The 22,850-nt window shown below is 36.8% G+C and overlaps 1 long non-coding RNA gene across 1 annotated transcript in view; it reads right to left on the bottom strand.

The window, feature by feature from the left end:
* Positions 1-5,166: 5,166 nt before the first annotated feature.
* The window catches only part of LOC120779051, a 209,549-nt gene continuing 191,865 nt past the window's right edge, over positions 5,167-22,850 (bottom strand). The window contains exon 4 of the long non-coding RNA XR_005705600.1: positions 5,167-6,199. This is a non-coding gene — a long non-coding RNA (uncharacterized LOC120779051). The remainder of the gene's footprint in view (positions 6,200-22,850) is intronic.

Below are 22,850 nucleotides of genomic sequence, written 5' to 3' on the forward strand. Positions count from 1 at the left end.
TTCGCCGAGACAAGAATATCAAAGTAAATTCAAGACATAAATTAACAAAAAATTTAAAAATTAACAAAAACATAATGGAGTTTGGAAATTTCGAACTGACAATTGATGGCGCGAAGTGTCCTAGATGCTTATTCTATGGCATAGAATGCGGCAATCCCATACCAGACGAAGAGGATGCAGATACTGGTATAGAGTTGGATGATTCATCACAAGCTGAGGAAGAAGAAAAGTGAAATAAGACGCTGAACTGGATATACGTTTTACACGACGACGATTCTAATGCTGCACTGAACAATGAAATTGAAAACTTGGAAAAAATATTTATTTAGTTTTATTTATATTATTTTTTTATGTATTTTTTTTTTAATTTTATTAATTTATTTATTTTCATTTCTAAATAAACTAACTAACTTAAGTTCGTTAGGAAACCAAAAAAATATTATCTTTCACTAACTCCTCACTCTACAAGTTGAGAATAAGCGACAGTTACAGTCGGCCTGTTTTTATCTAGCATCTTCTTTGTTACACCTGTTGTTTTAAGTTACGCATATAACCTCCGCTCAGTTGTGGGATTTGGTTTTGACTCAGTTTGCTTTACTTGTCCTTCGTCATGCAAAAGAAATCCTAGATACCTCGACAAAAAGTGGTTTTATTCAGAAAAATTTTAAAACCCTTAATTTTTTACAAAAAATAAATCTAAAATATTGGCTGCCAACTCCTCGGAAATAGCTGAAATCTTTATATTCGTAGGGAAGGATTTCATATCTTTATATATTCTTTATAAAAATTACCAATAAATATGACTTTGAGCTCTCGCGGTAATATACTATACAAAATATAACCAGAAATAAAGCGTATATGATCGGAAAGAAGTTAAAGCATTCGGCAATGAAATAATACATAAATACAGCAGATTTCTGCACTTTGGCTCGATTCTCTCCATCAACTAAATACTGAGAACACTTCTTCGCTGCTTAAACATGAGATATAGAAAATTGTTATCGTTTAGCATATCATGCGCACGAATAACGGTCAAAAGATCAAGTGTTAAATTTTTCTAAATTGCACTCAGTAAGCATCAAGTGAATTGAATTATCGAGTTGAAAGGCAAACAATTTTAGCCATTTTCGAATTAATTAATGCGTGAACTATTGCCAAGTTGCACTTCAGCTGGCTCTCCACTTCACTTACACTCCACTATATATGTACGTATGAAGGTTAACTACTCATACTAAAAGGCTGAGAATGGCACTTTCGACGGCCGTTAGTACTGATATTGGCAACGAGTTGTTGTTTTGAATGCTGGGAAGCAAGAGTGCTGCTGCTAATGGCAGAAAAATAGACAAAATATAGGATTTTTTTCTGCAGACCAATGGCTTGCAATATTTAACTACTACGGACAACAGTTTAGCGCCATTGAGGGTGTGTTTTTGGTATGTTGGGCTTCATGATATTCAAAAATCCCATATTATAACTTATAAGCTCAAACTATTGTGCTGAATGGTAGAAGGAAAAAATCATATAGTAGATTTAAATGGTAGTAGCAGCTGAAAAGCAAGAGATATAGTCAATTTAGAGTTTTGAAGAGCTTGTTAGAGAGTGCATGCCAGATACGAATGTGTAGACAGATGAAGCTTGGATGAAACTGATAAAAATATACCAATTTCGAAATATTTGTATTGTACTCGTAGAATGTGTATGATTCGAAGCATATGATGAGTTATTTATATAAAGGGTTGCTTGGGAACAATATTATTGATTAAAGAGAGCGGACTTCTTTACAATAAATACTATATATAAAAGTCAAATATTTTCCAAATAAAATACTCTTTAATTACTCGCATAACTCTTTATGGAGTGTAGAGCTACAATCAGACCAAGTGATAGGTGCTGGGGCCTCTTGCTTTGCACCACTATTTTTGCGAGCATTTCTTAGCTTCATTTAACTTTTGCACGCTACTGTACTTTGCATAGATTCTTATTTTGGTTAGACAAACATCTGTTTCCCCTTTCAAGAGAAGTGCTTTGATATACAAATTTACATTTTTGTTGCGTGATTGGAAAAGCCCCTTACATTAGATCTTTACTCAACAACATCTTCCTTTTCTATTGCACTCAAATTGCCGCTTCGGCGATACTCTCTTAACTTTGATACACACACCTCTACCTGTGTATATAATTTATATCTGTTATGCGCTCATCATAAACAAGAGCACAGTTATTACAATCACTGAGTGCTCTCTCACTCTCTGCTTATTGCACTCTTTTTAAATACTGCGAACTCATTTCCGCTTCCAGTCAAGCTGCTTGTGTATCTATCTGCTATTTAGCGTTCAGCGCAGCTGAGCAGTAAGATTAAAGTTGCTCAGAGAGGAAACAGAAATGAGTGTTGAAAACATTTGTGAGTATACATAATGCAACAGAAGAGGTGGACCTGCAAATACATTTATATTTTTGCTGCATACATATTGACAACATTGACATGTTGAAATGCATTGAAATTTGATTTCAACCAGCGTAGAGCGGTGTCTATGAGAAAGTGTGCGTATGTGTATGTCATGATTCCAGTAGAGAGCAAACATTAACTCTTGCCAAAGAATGGCAATGACAGCGGAAAGAGTTTATAAAGAATTGTATTATGAAATCTTTAATTACTTGTTGAATCCTACTGTACTTCGTTTTCACCCTTAGGTAGCATATGATATGGAAAGCACGTTGTTTCCCCTTTCATGCAAATATCACTTATACATATAAGAGTCTTCAACGATGACCTGTCTTTTATATTAAATAGGCTCTCTTTGGCGCACATCACTCAGATTTTTTGCTATGTCTAAACTCTAAACTCCATAAATTTTTCTATAACCTCAGTCAGCGGCGGGTCCAGGGGGGGGAGGTTAACTCTCCCCCAAAAGCTAAAGCTAAAATGTATGCATTATTTCCAGTGAGTCAACAGTTACAAGTTTCTAAAATCAAGTACAAAATTATATAATGAACCCCCTAAAATTACACACTGGATCCGCCCCTGACCACAGCTAGAAAAAACCACATATACTTTAATCTGTACAAAATAATGTAGATACATTGCTTTGTGATTCCACAAATTGTGGATTTCCACTGCAAAACTTGGCAGCAATAGCCTAGGTAATTTCATACAAAAGGTAACTTAACTCAAGCAATAAAACAATACTACCTGAAAAGGATACAAACTATACTAGAAACAAGTTTTACTATTATTTTGTTAATTTGAAGGATTAACTCAGGTAGACAATGTAGAATATATAATCTCAGAAACTGTCTCTAAACACTTCGGCTCCTCAAATAAATACAAAGTACACTTTAGTATGGATTCAGCGTTCGGCGACACAAGACCATCAAATTAAAGTCACGATACATATTAAGAAATATTCAAAGGCGCAATGGAACCCGATAAAAACTTGCCAGTTGAGGAAGCGGTTTGGCCAAGTTCTACACTTAACCGTATTGAACGTATTCCTGTAGAAACCTACAATAGCTATCTAAATTTTAATTTTAATGAAGATATATCGCACATTGGAGCAGGTATACGAAGGAGAAAACGTGTAGTAGAAGAAAGTGTTGAAAATGATGAAGAAGACGATGTAGATAGATAATCATAATTCTCGAACGGGTAATGTGGTTTATATACTTTACATACTTTATGCTATTTGCGACAATAAAACTAATATAGCGAAAGAGAAATGTCTTTTTAATTTAAAATATCAAGTATAAGTATAAAATATCAATGTAAGTGATAATTTCTTCCGTTTGAATCATAAGGAAATTCATATAATATTATTTTCATAAAAATTAATAGCTACTGTAGAACAAAGAAAGTTATAAATAAGCCACATTTACATTGCCAGCTTTCCTTGCTATTTTTATTTGTTATATTATATCTATATTTTATCTTAAACCCGCATTAGTTTGCATTTATTAAAGAGACCCTAAATACAGTCGTATTTCTGTCTGCTCTGCAGATACTAGAATTTATTTTGTCTAGTTTAGCAGTTTTATTTTTAAACATTAAGTCTAAATTAAAGTGTTTTAACATAAGAAGATTAACTATAAAATTAAAATGCTCTTAATTTTTTGGTGAAAAATATATATCATATAAGACATACAGTTATGTCCAATGGTAGGAGGGCTTTACTAAGGGTGACAATTGAAAATATATTCATTAGAATTAAATCTGACAACTCTTTTGAAAACTATTTAAGAGAAAATTAAAGCATCTCCTTCAGTAAGGCCTTCCAATTATTTGGCATTATGCTATAGTACTTATTTTTCCAGAATATCCCTTTTTTGAACTACAGTTGTCGGACTTAATTTAGATGGTTATACATGGTGAAAATATATATGCATTATTTAATTATAACAAGAAATTATTAGAAAAGAGTCGTCAAATTTAATTTCAATGGATATATTTGGTGAAATATTTATAAATATGATGAAAACTGCAAAATGACTTACCGTTAAATGACTCTTTTAAGTTGAAACCATCTCCAGCAGCTCCTTGATTTTTTTACGATATTATATTTTTTTTATTAAACGAGAACGAAAGAAATAACGATTATTATATGAAACGAATCGAACACAATTTGGGCACTCACTTTTTTTTTTTTGCCTCTTTTATTTTTGGAAAAGAAACACATTTATTTTTTCACTTGCATTTTTTTGCCTTTACCACTTATATTTTTAAAAGATGGCACATTTTTACATACAATTGAACTTTTTTTTATAATCTAATTGATTAGACTACTTTATTTTTTTTCCTTTATCACTTATATTTTTAAAAAGGCGACACTTTTTTGTATCGACATGAACTTTTTATAAAATAATTGATTTCACTACTTATTAACTTTTCTTTGAACACTACACTTTTATAAAACTAACAACACTTGACAGCACTTGCCTGTAGTATACACAGCTTGCACACGCGCACCGAGCCGAGCCATACACGTCTTACACATACACGAACCGAGCCGATCAATCTTAAACGCGAACCGAACCGAAATTGAAGTAGTCGTAAGACTAATAAACATTTTTCCTCAATTTTTACTAAAAGTTCTGGAATTTTTTAGGAAGTTTATTTATCATAGTTGTTGTTGTTCATATTTGATTTTGTGTCTATTTTTAACTTTTGTCTTAACATTGCGTTTAAAAAATCTTTTATAGAATATAAAAAACTATCGTTGATAGCTGTAGAGTATTTCTTCTGCTTGCTCAATTTTAGAAATATAGTATATACATACATACTTATATTTGCTCACATACAGTTAACTTTGATTTCGCAATTACTTCGGCTTTTTATTTCTTTACACCCACTCCACTATTTCTGTTTTGAACGTTTCGCAGTTCTGCTCTGCTCTCTCAAATATGTCTAGCGTTTGCTGCGCAAAAAATTACGACACATTTTAAGACGAACGGAAACGACACAAGCCGACTTTCATTTTGTATACAGATTTCCGTTTTTAATTTCCAATTAATTATATAAGTTTAAGTTTTTACACAATTATTCTATTTTTTGCAAAAAGCACTTCACTATCTAATGAAATTTAATCACTTTTGCCAAAATTTCGAAAAAAGTTTATGTCTGCTCAATATTGTTTAGCAATTAACGCTGTTGGACACCAGTACTGAGGAGTTATTGTCATCGACTAGTCATTTTCTTGGAAATGCTTACAAATATAAGCCAATTGCGCTTATTGCTCTCAATTTCTCACCTCTCCATTACCCCTTTTTAATTGTAAAACTTTTATAAAATTCATTTCCGTTCCCCTTTCTGTATTAGAGTTCGCTTATGCAGTTCATTTCCGTTTCCCATACACTCTCCTTCCGTTTTATGTTGCTCACTTACTTAAACTCTCTTTAGAGCGATTACATAACGCTAGCGACACAACTACGAACGCATACAACTTAACCAATTGCGCAGTAGCTTCAGCAGGGCTTCAGAGCGAAAAGCGGCCAGCGCATATTGCAAACTAAAGAGCACGACATACTCAGTGCAATTTAAAGAGCAAAGAGTTTAGTATAATATGTTCTCCCAACAATTCTTATTCGCTTACAGATATTCGTATTGATATTTATATACATATGTATATCTTCTGGAATGTCTCTTTAAGTGCGTGTATTGTCTCTTCTCTTCTGATTTATGTTGATAGCAGTAGTCATGTTAGCGTTTCTGTGAAATATAAAAGCAGATATGTATTTTGTGAGAAAATGTTATGTAATTATGCTAACAAAATTATATGTTTTCAATGATCGAATTTTTATGGTTATAAGATTTAGATTTGACATATAGTACTGCAAATATTCTTTATACGAATTAATGATTAATTAAAGGGTAGGCAGTAGGTAGGTGGGTAGCCTACCGATTTATAAAAGACATATATTTTGAGCTGACAATTTTCGATTGGATTCACTTAGGGTCCACTTTTACGAGTTAACTCCTCAATGTGGTAGCTAAATGGGCGGATAGAAGTGGCTAACGCTGTCAATCTAAATAAAACTGAATTGGATTTAAATATCAGAAGGTATATCTTCTCACATTGGGGAATTTTTGCTTGACCCTATCGGAAAAGTCAACTACTTGGACCCAGAATCCAATTACGCGTGTAGCCCTTCCCTCAGCGGATATCTCTCGGTTTCACACTGCCGAAAAGGAAAAGTACTTGGTCCTCATCCATGATAGAAAGCTATCATTAAAGCTCAATGCTGAAAAGAGGGTGAGGAAGACATTTAATGTTAAAGAGTAAGGTAGGTTTGGTTAAATGGGCGTGTCCAACAGGACTCTCTTTCACAGCTTATAGCCGTTCTATCATAGTAAAACTAGAACTCCTATAAAATTGATCATAAAGACCCTCATATAACGACAAGCCGATCACAAATTTGTTGTGGTGACCAATACCACTCTCAGCTGTGTCTCCGGGTTCGCCGAAGTTAAGACTGCGGAGTTGTTTCAACCTGAGTGTTGTAAAAGCTGTACGATGGAGGAGAAAGTACCTGGGTGTTTCTACCTCAGCTTGCATACACATTTGAAATTTAACGTCCGACTGGATTTTTAGGTTTACAGCAAGCAAAGCCGTCTATTGGACAATGTACAGTCAGAACTCCTGCATAGCGACACGATGAACTTTGCTAAGGGCGAATAGTTTAGTAAATCTGCTACGTTCTACTCTAGGCCAAAAGGATCTCGCAGTCGGGCGGAGACTGGTCATGAACAGACGCCTGCTAAGCGTAAGCGAGATCCACAGGTCCTGTGTTAGAACGTAAGATGACAACGGAGATCCAACTCGTTCTGATGCCGATGTGGGCGAGTTATGGGTGTTATCTATAGCTAGCTCATAGGCTATACAGTTGCCAGCGATTCCGCTATGACCATGCACCCCAAATGTTTCCTCATTACTTTAAAAAAAATTCTTTGTGTCTACGCTCAATTGCCGCCCAACGGTCAGCCAGCATGTCTGCTAATTAATTTTTTTCTTTCAAACAACTGATTATCGCTAGTTGATGACAAACCATAAGGGTATGTACGTACATGTGCAAAATTATAGCAGAATAAAGCAGCAATTTGAATGTGAATTTTAGGCAATTTACTGCTCATTACCTGAGCTGCGACCATTCGCCCATTGGGATTTGCGCAATAAAAAAGCTAGCCATTTTTACCAACAATGTATGCAAATTATAGTACAAATATGTGCATATCATACACACGGTATACCGGTTACTTATCTACGATCTGCGGCAAATCTGTCGCCCAACAACTGCGACGCTGAAATGTGTGCTTTGTCCTTTGAGCGACACACAGGCACTTTATCTTAATGCTGACCTGCAATGCGTTCGTTGAGGGGTCGATACCTGAGTAAGGGAAGGCTGAGGGGATTTGGGAGTAGAGTGTATAGTGTGGCTGTTGCTGCTCGCGATGTATGGTATGAGCGCACATGCCATTTGATTAGCTTAAAACATTTGCATGCCAACTTTGCTGCCAACGGCGTAGGGGTACAAGCAACACGCTCGCTGCCAGACACAGCCACAAAGGGATTTCCGTAACGCCAACAATGCACACACAGCCCCATATCTCAACGCCGATTTTGCGCCGCATTTTTCGCTCTGCCATTTGTAATTGTACGCCAGTAAATATTGTATGCTTTATGTAGATTTGTCTCTCTGTTACTCTCGGTGAGTCTGTCTGCCTATGCGGCACTTTTTCGCCATTTCATCAGAAAGCATCAGGGCACACTCGAGTTGATATCTGTAGCCTTGCATCGCTGTATTAATATTTGCCATACACCCACATGTGAGCGCACACATATATACATGTGTGTATGTGAGTGGCTTATCAGCTGCAGTTGGCGGAGGTGTGTGTGGGGGTGTGCATCTCGGCGGATGTAGCGTCATAAATGTCAGCTGCGGGCGCCCTTATGTGTCGCAATATTTTGATTACCTTTTTGTGCTTATGACACAAACACACACATACACATACATATATGTGTTGTGCCTCTTATACACTGGTGTACTATCAGTCATCCACTCAGTCAGCCGCCGCCGCTTTGTCTTTTGTGCCCACTCATTAATTCACTGTACCTGTCTCGGTAAGTTGTATTTTAAATATGCATGTGTGTGCCTATTTATGTGTACATGTGCACGTGTATGTGTGTGCGTTTCTTTGTTGTCCTTGATTTGTTTGGTCGCTTTGCTATGGTAGTACGTCTGTCGCCTGCAAATTTGCATTTATTTTGCGTATTAATAACATTGTTTGCATATTAATTAAATTTCAACCCTCTTCCTGCTCACCTCTTTCTCAAAGGGATTATCCTTCATACAAGTTGAAAGTTGAAAGGCAGAAAAAGTATTTTGTTTTGAAGACTGAAATTTAAGCACGAAATTTATATTTAAATTTGAACTGATATGTCAGACAGTACGCAGTCAAGTGTTATATTTTTAGAGCGATGCGTCAAAGCATTTTTCTCAACGGTACCAAGGCAATCACTCATACTTTTGGCTTTTGGATTTCGCATAAATTACGCCATAAATAAGCAATTCCTTTGTTTCTTGTGCCATTCAAAGATGCCTTTTACAGCTGTTACTACGAAATAACTGGTGAATGTAAAAAAAAAAATATTTTTCTGTCTTATTTTTTGTGAGAAAATTTACCATAGTAATGTATTACTTATGTTTTTAGATCAAGGATTTCGACGAATTAAAAGTCTACCGATTAAAAAACCACATATTTTGACTTGACAGTTCTCGATTCGGTTCATTTAGCGTCATCTTTTACGAGTAACACTTCACGGTATTGGATAGTTGGGCGGAGAGAAGCGGCTTAGCTGCCAGATTTAATTAGCAGCATGTATTCTTTCCCTCTTTGAGAGGCACTCGGCTTCACCCTATCCAAAAAGTGAAATACTCGGACCCGGAATTAAATCCCGACTGTAGCCATTTGCTCATAGGAGAGCTATTGTTTCCACTCTGCCGAAAAGATAAAGTACTTGGACTTCAACCTTAATGGAAAGCTATCATATAAGATGGGGTGAGGAAGGTATTAGTTGCCTTATATCAATGTAAAGGAACTATTGCGTAGTGGTGGGGACGCTCAGAAAAAGTTGATCTTTGGCTTTATGAAACCGTAGTGTAGCCAAAATTCTTCTATGGTTACTTTGTCTGGTGAAGAGCGTTCGGTAAAGCCACACTCGCTAAACAGTGTTCCACTGCTCTCAATAATGTCACTTAATGCCATTCTACGTATAGCAGACTCCAAGAAACCGGACACAATAAAAGTCAGAGAGTGAGACATTCCGAAATGTTCTCCCGCTTTGATTGTTTCACTGATAATACGGACCATTGCGCCGCGGAGCTTACTCCTTGCGACATCTTCTCAGCGCACATACCTCCGTGAGATATGACAGTGGGGCGGAGGCGCTGAAGAAGAGGCGCAGTGTGCTTTTTCACGCATGGATTATTCCGAAATCATATCGCATTTCGATTACATCCCTGACAACTGAGACCACTATGCCGCTGAGCCTACTCCTTGCGGCAACTTCTCCGCGGACATAGTACCTCCGAGAGATACGAGTATGTGGTTGAGGTGGAGTTTTTGGAGAAGAGGTGAAGTGAGCTTTTTCACAAATTGCTCGCAGCTAAAGGGGAAGGTTGGAGAGGGAGTTTTCTGTCTCTCAGCTCTCAAATAACTTTTGTTTCAGACCTCGAGACCACTGTAGTGTCTTTCAAGCAGAAGTGGCAGCTATTAAGGAGAAGTGCAGATTTTTTTAGGAAGGAATGCATTCACATTGACAACAAAGCTTCTGTACAGATCGTGAGCTCGCTGAGAGTGAGTCCAAAGCTAGCAAAAGGGTGCATCACCTCCGTAGCTGTGCCATCAAGCTACTTCCATATTAAACTTGTCGAGGGGCCTGGCCACAACGAAATCGTTCGAAACTGTAAAGTTCCACAGCCTTAATGCTCTCTGGCGTTGGATCTATGGTCCTCGTATATGCGCTGAAACTGGTAGCTGCAAAATTGGCCGAGATTTTACTATTTTACCCAAAAGTATACGGGAATATGATACGTTTAATATAATAATGCCAAAGCGGGTACAAAAACAACGAAGGAAGCAAAAGTTCATTTCAAAAAAAATATAGTTGATTGGAATGGGTCCAGCTTTTTCTCTGAGCAAGGACTGACAACTCAACAGCATTCTACGGAAAATATTAAAGGATTGTTTCATGTTTCTCCAGAAACGTAAAGAGAGCATCTGAACTCCTATCACTGATCTGAAATTTGATTAAGTGTGGGAAGACTAGAAGTATGAAAACGAAGAGGCATCTCTAGAAGTCGGAACCAGGAGTAAGTTATTTGCATCATAAATGGGGAAAAGGGCCGAGTAGGGTTTAAGTATCTTGGAATGGGAAATTTCAAATTAAGATGAAATAGCTGTAAGAGATATGCCTTGAAAGCACTATACCTTAATTTTCCGAGTCGATATATACCTTTCTCTTAAATATTCTATTTTTACTTCACTTTGATTGGCAATTCCTCTAACATATTTCTCATGCAACGTTAGCTTGTATTTTTTTTTCGTTTTTGCTAGCCCACCAACCAAGTTGGTCGTTCAACTTTTCTACACTATTGCCATCCATTAAGAGATTAAGAAATTTTACTACTTTGCTGCTTTTTAGTATGTGGAATAATAACCACATGCACCTAAGTAAACAGTGCCTGGCGCACGTTTGTATGTATGTTTGTATGCAAGTGTGTCCTAAACTGACGAAAGCTTGAGAAATCACAGTTGTAGACCAAGAAAATCGAATAAAAAACTCAACAGCATACATTTTCGCTCATGCATGTGAATAACTTTTAGAGGATTAATGCTTTTTAGGAAGGACATACTACGAGCACGACCAGCAACGAACTATGTGGCAAACTTTCAGAATGCTCATACACTGAAGCAGAGGAGACAAAAGCAGTTATCCGCATAGAGGCTGACATACATACAATTCAATTGAACATCCATCATGTCGGCTGCTGACAGAGTCGACAGGAAAGTGCTTAGAAATCAATAAAGTAGAGATTAAAAAATTAGCTATAAAGGCGGAAGAGAGACATAGAGACTGAGAGCGGAAATAAAATAAACCAGAAGTTAGGTAATAAAAATATATACGATGCATATGAAAATGGCCATAAATAAATGGTAAATGGATTAGTCAATTAAAAGTTAGTATATTATGTAAAAATAAAAATCATTCTTTGCACTAACAAGAGCGTCATAAGACAATCGAAATCAGCTATAATCATTATAAGCTAAAATATATTAAGGCTCAAATTCAAAGCAAAATGAATAGGTATGAATTGTGTATAGGATCACTTGCCACGTGATGATGAAAGCGGCTATTGTGTCATGCAGTTTTTTCTCTTACGGAAGTTCTAAAATAAGTAAATTACTCACTGGAGTACATGATGTGTGCTCTTAGAATAACCGCGAATACTGACCTTCCAAAGAGAAGAAGAGTTCTATTTGTATACATACTTCGTTCAGAAGAGAGGCTTTTTGAGATCGTACAAAGCTTTTACTCTTATGTGAGAGGCGATAATTTTTCGAAAGGCTTTTTATTACAGCTTTTGGGATTTGATTTTTAAATTTTAAAAATCTATATTGGGTTGTTTCATGACGAACTGGGTTTTGGGCGCGAAGCTCTTGAGATATACGCGATTTATTTTCATTTTGGAATCTTGAAACTTGAAAACTTGGATCACTGTGTTATAGGGGTCTCTCGTCGCGGTTTTTTCTCTGCTCACACAGAGACGAGGGAGATGTGAATGGGTGGAAGTCGCTGGAGAAGAGGCGCTATGAATTTTTTCATGGATGGTCGAAGCTATTAGAAAAGGTTTGAGGGCGAGTTTTCTGTAAGCTGCTCTCCGTCAATCTTAGCTTTAGGCTATCGGATCACGGTAGTGTTTTTCAGGCTGAAGTGGCTGCTGTCAATGTGGTAAAAGACGTACTGCTACAAAGTGTATCCTCTTTCATTGAGATGAGCGTTCCCATCGACAGCAGAGCGGCAAGACTAGCGCTGAGCTCATTAACTGTATGCTAGTCAAGGAGTGTCTATCTTAACAGAAAATAGCATCAACTTGCTATTCATTAGATTGGTTTGGGTGCCTGGTCACAGTATTATGTTGTGTTCTTGAACTGGGACCTCGCACGCAATTAGCAGGCCTTCGTCGACGACCAACTCCTGTGCTACTGCGTGATCCTTTTGCTCTCAAGTAAAACGTAAGAGATCTGAACTTTGTGCTCTGACGTTGTATGGAGGCTGAAAAGGTGGAAACATCCATGCATTTTCTCCCCCATTGTCCAGTAAGCATTCCTTCATTGTCAAGGCTTTGTAATACTGAGGTCAAAACATCTCGATAATCCTACCATCGGGGAGTTAGTACACATAGCCGAAACTGATACTAGCCGTCTCAAAAAATTTATGATACGCAAGGGTCTTAGATCCGGCTTTTAGGAGTTTTAGTGCCAAAACAGACCGCCGTTTTAAGTTTTAAACGTGAGATGCCTCTTAGGATCACGCCTAACCTAATTTGATGTATTCAGAATTACTTAATATCACTATAATGGGGGAAAATGTTATAAAATAAACAGGTATTCGTCTTCTTCTAATTGGATGACTCTGTAAACATAAGTTTTTTTGAAAGAGTCTTAATTTTTTCGAAACATTAAGATTTTCTGTTAAATTTTGGCATATTATTGAACTTTTTGATAGTTGTAGAGACAGCTTATCTTTCCATATACTGCGAGAATTAAATAAATTAAGAGAAAAGTATTTTTTTTTAGGTTAGAATGAGAAAATTTTTTATAGCCTCGATGTTTCAATGGTGGACTGCATTTCGTTCCTAAGAGAGTCGGGTCTACGTAATCGGAATAGATCCGATTTTTTTTTCGGCTAAGGACTGTCAACACAAAATAACTAAAGCGATGCCGCTAAACAACAATAACCTCGGAGACATACCACTGAAGTACTTTCTTTTTTTTCGCCGAGAGGAAAGATTTCACCTCAACTTTTTGCAAAGCTGGACCCATTCCTCTGTATCCCATCTACAAATTTAAAGAATAAAGCTAGAATAAGTATCAAACCTAAATCAGAAAATTAGGTAAGCACTGGAAAATCTTTAAACATTTGTTAGCTTTACTAATTTCCCACGCTACGCAGACAAATTAAATCAAAGGAGGAGGGCATCAGGAAAAATCCTTCATTAAACGGAAAAATTTATACTTGGTTATCTTGCTTCTACATACTTGCCTTCCTATAGACTTTCTACAGCATCAAATAACTATTTGCTAGCCGCTAATGGGAATGTGTGAAATTTAACGCAATGCTGTAAATTTTTCTGTTAGTATTAATACGAAAGCAAATAAAAAAAAGCAAGGAATGAAATAAAAACGAAAGAGGAATGCAAGTGTAGAATGGAATTTGTGGCATCAGCTGCCAGCCAACAGTCGATAATTCAGTCTGGTGCGTAGATAATACGCTAGCAACGGCGCACTGGTCCATTACATACGCGTGTTCATTTGCTAAGACCACTGCGCTCCAAATCCCTTCCACCGCCGCAACTGGATGCCCCGCAAATACGCGTCTACTCGCAGATACTTTTAATTTGCCGACTGCCTGTCTCTGTGTCTGTCTGTTCTACGGTGCTTAATGTCCACTTAACTGTCGGGAGTTGGGCGTGTGCTTCGCGCAGACTAACGCAAGTGTGTGTGTATACTTGGAGGGTATAAAAGGAGGGCATGGTGTCTAAGCCTCACTCACTTGTGATGTGTTTAAAATTCACTAAGCACCAAATGCAAGCGCTGTTCGCATTGTTGTTGCTGCTCTTGCTATTGTTGTTGTTGCTTTTATTATTGTTGTTGCTGCTCTTACAATTGTTGTTATTGCTGTCCATATCTCTTAGTCTGTGTGTTTGATTTACGTTAAGCGGTTTTAAGGATTTCCGCTTTTTACATTTTGCTGTAACTATTTTCTCTTTTAATTTCTAGTTCACCGCTTTTGTGTGGCTTTCTTTCTCGTTTAATTGACATTATCAGCATTGTGGGATTTACTAGCATTTCTAATAATAAGAAGAATGTGATTCAAGCTGGAGCAATTGCCGAGTTTGTGGGAAATTATATGAACAGCTTAAAATATCCTGAGCTTTCAGTGACCTTGGGTTGTTCTACAGTAATTAGCATTGTTGAGGAAGGTTGGTGGCTGAGGTTCTCAAAGTTTGATATAGTATGTTGTTGTACTCGTATACTATGTATGGTACATGCGAGTATTGGACTGGATTTCAGAGAGAATCGAATTCTTTCACTATAAAATTTAGAAACGAGGAAACTTTTGGGAAACTTTAAAATTAAAACTTAGAAAAATGCTTTTAAGGCTCCTTAGCAATTAAAGAGCTGTTGGAAAACTTGCTATGAATATTTTCTAATTAGTCAGATTAAAATGCTGTCGATTCAGTGGACCTATCTAGTTTGATGTTGGAACCTCAAATCTATCCAAGCTTTCAAGATTGTTAAGTAATAATATAGTTTTTAGGAAGTTCGAAATGCAGATTTCCGAACTAGTTGGCACAATAGAATAAAAAGTTTGCTGTCGATTCAGCGGACCTATCCAGTTTTGATTTTTGAAGCATGAATCTATACAAAAGTTAATAAGCTTTGAAAGAATTGGCGATCTATAGTCTGTTTTACATCTCAGGGTCAGGTTATTTAAAAAGATTTGGAGAAAATTTCTGAAATATTTTTCTCTAGTTTTCAGGCAATGCTATAATTAGCGTGTTTGAGACGTCTCAGAACTATGACGATTTTTTTTTTTTAGTTTTTCCCTGAATATAATATTTTTCCGAATAGTCCTTCAGATGAATTATGGTTGCATTGATGAAATTTTTTTTCAAAGAAGTCTTTAACCACCTCGGAACTTATAATATTACAAAATAAAATTTGCTAAGAGCCGTGTCTTGAAGAGTTCCCGGCCTTGTTTAACTTATTTGAAAAACTAAATCGATTATCTGGAATGACTGGATTCCAAGAGCTTTGGAATACTTTTAGAATGTATGTAGCTAAAACGTGTGCTTACAATATATTTTAAGCTTAATTTACAGTAATAGTCTAGAGCTCCTATAGCGATACTAAAAGTACTACTCTTTTAGATATGGGTTCTGAGTTAGACCAGTTTGTCTGAGAAAGACTTACGCTGACGTTAATAAAATGTCTTAATCGCCAATATGAGAAACCTACTCTCACATACTCCATGGTCTTAGGAATTGTGGTAAGGTTCGTCGAATTCCTGTTAACGTTGGATCTTGTCATGCTCAGCTTTATACCTAATTTGGTATGCGTGAAATCTCTCAATTATCTTATATAACCTGTCTCTTGGTTACGACCAGAAGAGTCAGTGCGTTCGACTTCTGAGTGATAGAAAATTGTAAACAATTCGCGGTGAGAGTAAGAAGAGTTTGGAATTCTACCATACATTGTTCCAATCTAGAATTAAGAGGCATGAGATGGTTTGAAATGCTGAGTCTGAAACTAATTACTAAACTGATTACTATTTTTGGGTTGGAATCTGAAACTCTTATTTTGTAGAGATGGTATTTGATAGGTAATCAGATAATGAAGACTGAGAGTTTGGGTATCTTGAAATAATACCTTTTACAGAACCCACGAAGACTTAATTTCGATGCACAAGTGGCCACCAATCCCAAATATACACATTTATATAAGAAACGGATTGTATTTATATTAAGAATGCTGTGGAAATTACGAAAAATAAGCGAACAGAAACAAATAAGAGAAACAGAAAACAGTTAGGCACCAACGAGGAATCTTTATGCTGCGCACATAACCTTAGCACTCACACACGCAGCAATACACTAATGTAAAGAAGTTTCTAGTCTACGCACAAATTGCGCGGCAGAAATGAGAGGAAATTGAAAAATGTGCTTAATTTTATGATTGGATTTTGTAGTTTCCAAGTGCAAAAATAAAATAAAATAGATAAAAATGCGAAAAGGCGGTAAAGAACCTTCAAATCGCACGTATTTATATATACAAACCCATACATGTGCACATTCGGAACCCACTTCAACATTTTATGTCTGCTGGCTGGCTGACTGACACACTAAATAACAAATGGGCGGGGTGTGACATGGGATTTAGATGATCAGCACATATCGATGGCGATTGAAAAGCGCAGACGAAAAAGTGCGCAAATAAAGTAAAACTAAAAACGAAATAGTGGAGAGCGCAAGAAAGTTGGGGCAAAACGCCACTAAAATACACACAAGCAAAGTTAGAAGGGGTTGCCAGATGATTTGATGTCGGCCGTGTATTAACTGTGTGAGTTTGCGAGCGACATGTGCGGCTGTGAATGGCAGACGGTTTAACGGTTTGCGGGTATGCTGACAAGCGAGCGAGTGGATTTTAATTTTTTTGAGAAAAATATATATGCGACACACACTCGTTAACGTTTCGGGCTGTGCTAAATGGCTAGAAATGCGTCGATAGCATGCAGTGGTCTACACTCACACGCGCTTTCCTTCACTTTCCAATTCACTGCCACCCGCACACATTTTTATAGATTGATGGGTGGATGAAAAGTTGAGTGGCAAATCCAGCACTCAACTAAATAACCAACCGTACAATGCTTGCGTGTGTGAGCATATGCCGACACACACTCATATTTGCGCATATGTTGCTGGTGTGTGCTGGAAATTTTGGCAAATTTGTTGCAATATCGAATTGTTGCATTAGTTGAATTGGCGCTTCGCATCGCTTATCGCAAATTAGTGTGGAAAAGTTTGTTTTCAAATTAAATTTAAAATTTTTTTTCGGCAATAATGAAACGAAATTTGTGGTACGAGTTCGAAATTGAATATATGAAAAGTTGTGTGTTTGTTGCGGTGAGTGTGTGAGTGTGTGAGTGTGAAAAAATGTTGTTTACACAGCCAGCAATGCTGCCTGGGTACTTTGTAGGGATCAGGCATTGTTGGTTCAGACATTCTCGACTATAAATTAATTAGTGCTCTGACTCAGCTGGCATACTTTTTAGTGGTGCTTTTAGTAATTGTGTGATTAAAAAGCACTTAGTGAAGCTATTCATGCATGACGGCTTTGCGCAGAAATGGAGGTTATTGAACTATTAGCGAGAAGTTTTGGTATAAAGCAGGGCAAAAATCAAAACTGATAATTTGAAAAATTAATATTTTATATTAACAAATCAATTCAAAGCCCCCGAGCTGACACATATATAGCGCTTTTTGAAGAAAAAAATACAGTTGAAGCAAACCTTGGCTTGGTTACGAGTTTGCGGACAATGTCACAGGAAACTTAACCTTAAAGGATTGGTATGCTAGGTTTGGACGTGGTGAAGTGAGCACCGAAGACGCTGAACGCAGTGAACGCCCAAAGAGGTTGTTGCTGACGAAAATATCAAAAAAGTCCAAACAATGATTTTGAATGAACGTAAAGTGCAGTTATTCGAGATAGTAGGCACTCTAGAGATATCAACTGATCGTGTTCAACATATCATTCATATCATATTTGGATATGAGAAAGCTCTGTGCAAAGTGGGTACTGCGTGAGCTCACTTTTGACCAACGAGGACGACGAGTTAATGATTCGGAGCAGTATTTGCAGAAATTCAAACATAATAAACTCGAGTTTTTGCATCGATATGTGACAATGGATAAAACGAGGCTCTATCCTTTCACTCCGAAGTCCCAACGACAATCATCTGAGTGGACTGTACACGTTGAGCCCGCGCCAAGGCGTGGAAAAACGCAAAAGTTGGTTGGCAAGGTTATGGCGTCTGTATTTTTGGGATGCCCATGAAATAATTTCAATAAACTACATTGAAAAAGGAAGGACCATCAACAGAGATTATTACATAGCGCTATTGGGCCGTTTGAAGAGCGAGGTCGCCGAAAACGGCCACATAAGAAAAAGAAGAGAATGCATCGATCACAAGTCAGTGAAAACGATAGCCAAAAATCTGTGAACTGGGCTTCAAATTGTTTCCGCATCCACCGTATTCTCCAGATCTGGCTCCCAGCGACTACTTCCTGTTCTTAGATCTCAAAAGAATGCTCGCCGGGAAGAAATTTTCATGGAATGAAGAGTTGATCGCCGAACCTGGGGCATATTTTGAAGCAAAGTACAATACAAAATTCCCTAAGTAGAATTAAGCAGCCTTGCCGATGTCGCAATATTTTCTACAAGTTATTATGTGTCTTCAAAGTAGGACAATTCTCATCCCAAATAGCGTCTATGAGGTTTCAAAGCCCATAGTTGACTTCATACCGATATATCAGTCCATATTTGAAATATTTGAATGAACTAGACCTTGGACATATTTTTTTGCAGGAAATGGGAAATATGGAATTACCACGGCCCTCATATACACTATATAACGATTGCAGAGTTTAAGCGATATTCTTTGTATGCTTCAACAAGAACTTCGCTGATACGTATATATAAGGTCGGATGTGAAAAAATATATTACTATATGTATTTACTCTTCCTAAGCTAACGAGAAGATAATGGAAGAAAAAAAGTCGTTACAGAAAGATTTTGAGAGAGAGAAAGAGAGAGCAAGGTAAACAATATATAATATTTTACTCTTCCCAAACTGTCTAGAAGAAAATGAAAGACAAAAAGTCATTGGAGAGATTTTAAGAGAGAGAGAAGGAGGTAGAGAGGGAACGAGGTTATGGATAAGTCGTTCTGTAAAGTAAGTATAATCCTTTATCATAGAACTGTATCGTTTATTGTAAGAGGAGAACCATTTAGGGCTATGCGTAACTTATTTGAGTGTTTTGGGGTTGCTACAGAGATTTCCAACTGATTTAAGCCCATGAACAAAAATTGTTAGAGTTTTCCGATATCACACAAACCTTCATGTTTACATACACCTGCTTGAGTACGATTTTTTCGATTTTAGCCGAATTTGAAATATAGTTTACATAGAACTCAGTATCTATGGTGCTTCCCAAAAGTTCAATGGAGTCTTTTTCCAAAACCTGATTGAAGTTTTTTTTTCAAAAGTCTCAGGAATTAGATTCTTGGTTCTCGGGCAAATATGCAGCACTGAGAAGCCAGTGTCGAGAATATGGAATAGTTAGTAAACGATTCCCGGTTTCGTTTGTGAGTGTTTGGACTTTTTAAGCCCCGTTGTATTGGACATCCTAATTTATGGTAGAAATATAAATTTCTAATGAATATTTGCTAATTTTTTGCATAAACAAAAATTACTGACTTTGAAATTTTAAGTGCATGTAAGCTTTCTGTTAAGAATTTCGAAAATTACCGCAAATAAATTAAGTTTTAATTGCATTTTCAAATCACAAACAACGACTTATGTTAGAATTAGATTTAATAGCTAATGGTTTTCATTAATGCCAACTAAATTTTTCGTAAAATTTTTGCAATTTCAGATTTGATCAGCGAAACATGCACAAAACCACAAGCACGTTCAACAGAATCGAGCAAAATATATGTATATGCATCTATTACGCCAAAGCAAGTAAAACCAAGAAAGCGCTTCTAGTTTAATGCAAGATGCAGAAAACCAAGCATAACAAAGCAAACAAAAACAACAACTACGCAATGCTTATCAGTTTTGGAGCAGAATTCGTTTGCCGCTGCAGCAGTAATCAGTTCCCACAGGGCGCTTAGTATTCAAACAAACACACAGGCACAGACACACACACATGCATAAAATGCAAAACTTTGCGCTTTTCTGTGCTGCCGCACCCTTGGCGTCCCTTGTTCTTGCGCTGTGCCGATTTTCCTTGATTTTTTGCTACGCTTTGCCGTTGATCTCGGCAAATGTCCTGGAGGAGTCGAGTCTTCACTGCAGTTGCTGCGTTCCAAAACTTTGACTGGAATTTGAAATTTTTTTTGCGCTACTTGTTGTTGTTAACTGCTTATTTGCTTGTTTAGCGTCGTAGCGCAAAGAAAAAACAAAAAGCAAAAACAACAAGAGCATAAAAAGTATTAAATAATTCCGTGGTGTTCTACGCATTTTTGTAATATGAGTTTGTTGCGTTGCTTTTGTTGTATTATTTCTGCAATGTTGCTTGTTTTCTATTCCTCAGCTATGCGCTGCGCTGCTTTTAATATGTCCCTAGATTAAATGCGTTGCGCAGAAATTTGTTTGCCTTTGTTTTGAATTCCATGAGTGCGATTAATTCAGTTTATGAATGATTGTGCTTAGGGGAGAATGCTAAATATTAGCTGAGCAGGGAGCAGTTGTTGGTGGAAAGCAAAAAACAAAAAAAAATAAAAAAATAAAAAAAACAAGAAAAACAATACATAGATAAGAAAAAATTGTTTATGAAAAATATAGTGCTGAAGGTTATGGTTGGGGTGCTTTGCAAATCATTGTACACCGTCTTAAAGCTAAAGGAAGCTTATTGGGTTTGGTCGTTTCATAGCTATGATACCAATAGCATTCTGACTTCAGCAGCCAGGTCTTCCTTGTTGGGAGAATTCTACTTAAAACACTGAATTAAGAAAACGCTACAGAAAAAAGATGAAGATCAACCTTAATGAAGAGAATACGAGAAAATGGTTTGGCTAACATTTTAAGAAGGCATTTATAATAGATTTTAAGAAATATTGAACCAACTTTGCTTCAGTAGAACCCACAAAACGCTTTTTACTTCCAAGCACTCACTTAAGTTGTACGACCTTACCTTTTTTGAAGACTTAACGCAGTAAAATTGATAATTCAAAAAAAATGTTTGAGTATTTATATTCTATGATTGAGAACAATCCCCGGGAAGGCTTATATAACATTATAAACTAATAAAGAGCAGATTAAAGGTAAGACACTTAAGTCTTTGCTTCATAGTTGAGGGGAGAGATCGAGTTTTATTTATTTTGAAGTTTCGCAAAAACCGCAGTATGTTCCAAGTCAGCTGTATTTTTAAGAAGTAGAGAGAGAGAATTAGCATTGTTGAAAAATTTCTTCACATCTTGAGCACATCTGAAATTTATTTTGAAGATTATTCGAGAAACTTTTGCGCAATTTTCAATGTTGAAGATCTAATCGGTTTAGCTGACGTCCAATAGATAGGTGTAATCTAAACTAATATGAACGTTCTCACTCCTAGACAAAACCAGGTAGCAAGTGATATGCTAGATAGATTATATAAGTAAGTATGGATCTAGGGTCTATTATGTTCTAAGTGAGATGCTAGTTTTAACTTCACTTTGCTCTCGAAGGACGGCTTGCGATTGTAGTTGCGATTCTTTTCCTATATACAGAACTTTATTATCGCATAGAAGATGTCTGAGAGTCTCCTCCTTTTCTACCTCCAAACTAATGAAAAACTCATTTTTGGACTCTTCTAGTCCTCTGTCATACCTGCCAATTAGACAGTGCCCTGTTTGCACTCCTTTTAGAATTCCCATACCTTTCCTTTTATATTTTAATAATCGGCATGTGCGGCCCATATTCCATTCATATCAAGTTTACATGTTTGGTGAGTAAGTCAGGCATTGATTCCACCGAGACTCTGCTAAGTTTATAACCAATTACTCGATTAAATATTCACAATTCCCTAATTCCGGAGTCTAATTTTGGGGTCTTGACTTTTCTGGCTAGTTCATCTGTTTCATAATATCACTATTTCCTGCAATTCATTGCTGGTTTATCGATAAACAGGACGTTAGATTCACTAAGAGATCAATACATTCTTTTCTAACTTTGCGAAACCCTAAGAGACTTTACTGATCTTAAATCCGACTGGCTATCTGTATAAATATTCCTTGTTATAAGCACACTCCTTTCCAGAAAAAGACGGCTTTCTTTAATTGCTGTGATCTTCGCTTAGGAGATATTACAATGCACTGAAAGGCGAAAGATGATTTGGTATATAGAAGGCTTCTTCTTTGTTTGGTAGTGAAATGTTTTCAACCTTTACTGCACAGAGAGAGCATTTTTCATAGACCAACGCTCTCGGTCTCTTCTGATCAAATCCCTGCGAATCACACAATGTTATAATTGAAGTAAGGAACTCATTTGCCCATAAGTCGGTAATATGAAACACATTCCTTCATCTAACGCCTTACTTATATGATTGAGACGCACCTAACTTCGCATATCTATTTTTATATACTCTACCGCTATCTTGTCTTCAAAAAGTTTTTGGCGCTTAATATTTTCATTTGCCTTGGTACTCTTTTTCAACATTGTAAATCTTGTAGCTGTATATTTTTGCTGTGTGTTGGTGGCAAACTTTCGGTGTTGCAAGTATTATGTTGCTGTAAAATTACGCCCTCCAACCGC

The sequence above is a fragment of the Bactrocera tryoni genome, chromosome 5 (genome assembly GCF_016617805.1).
Source record: "Bactrocera tryoni isolate S06 chromosome 5, CSIRO_BtryS06_freeze2, whole genome shotgun sequence".
Lineage (NCBI taxonomy): Eukaryota > Metazoa > Arthropoda > Insecta > Diptera > Tephritidae > Bactrocera > Bactrocera tryoni.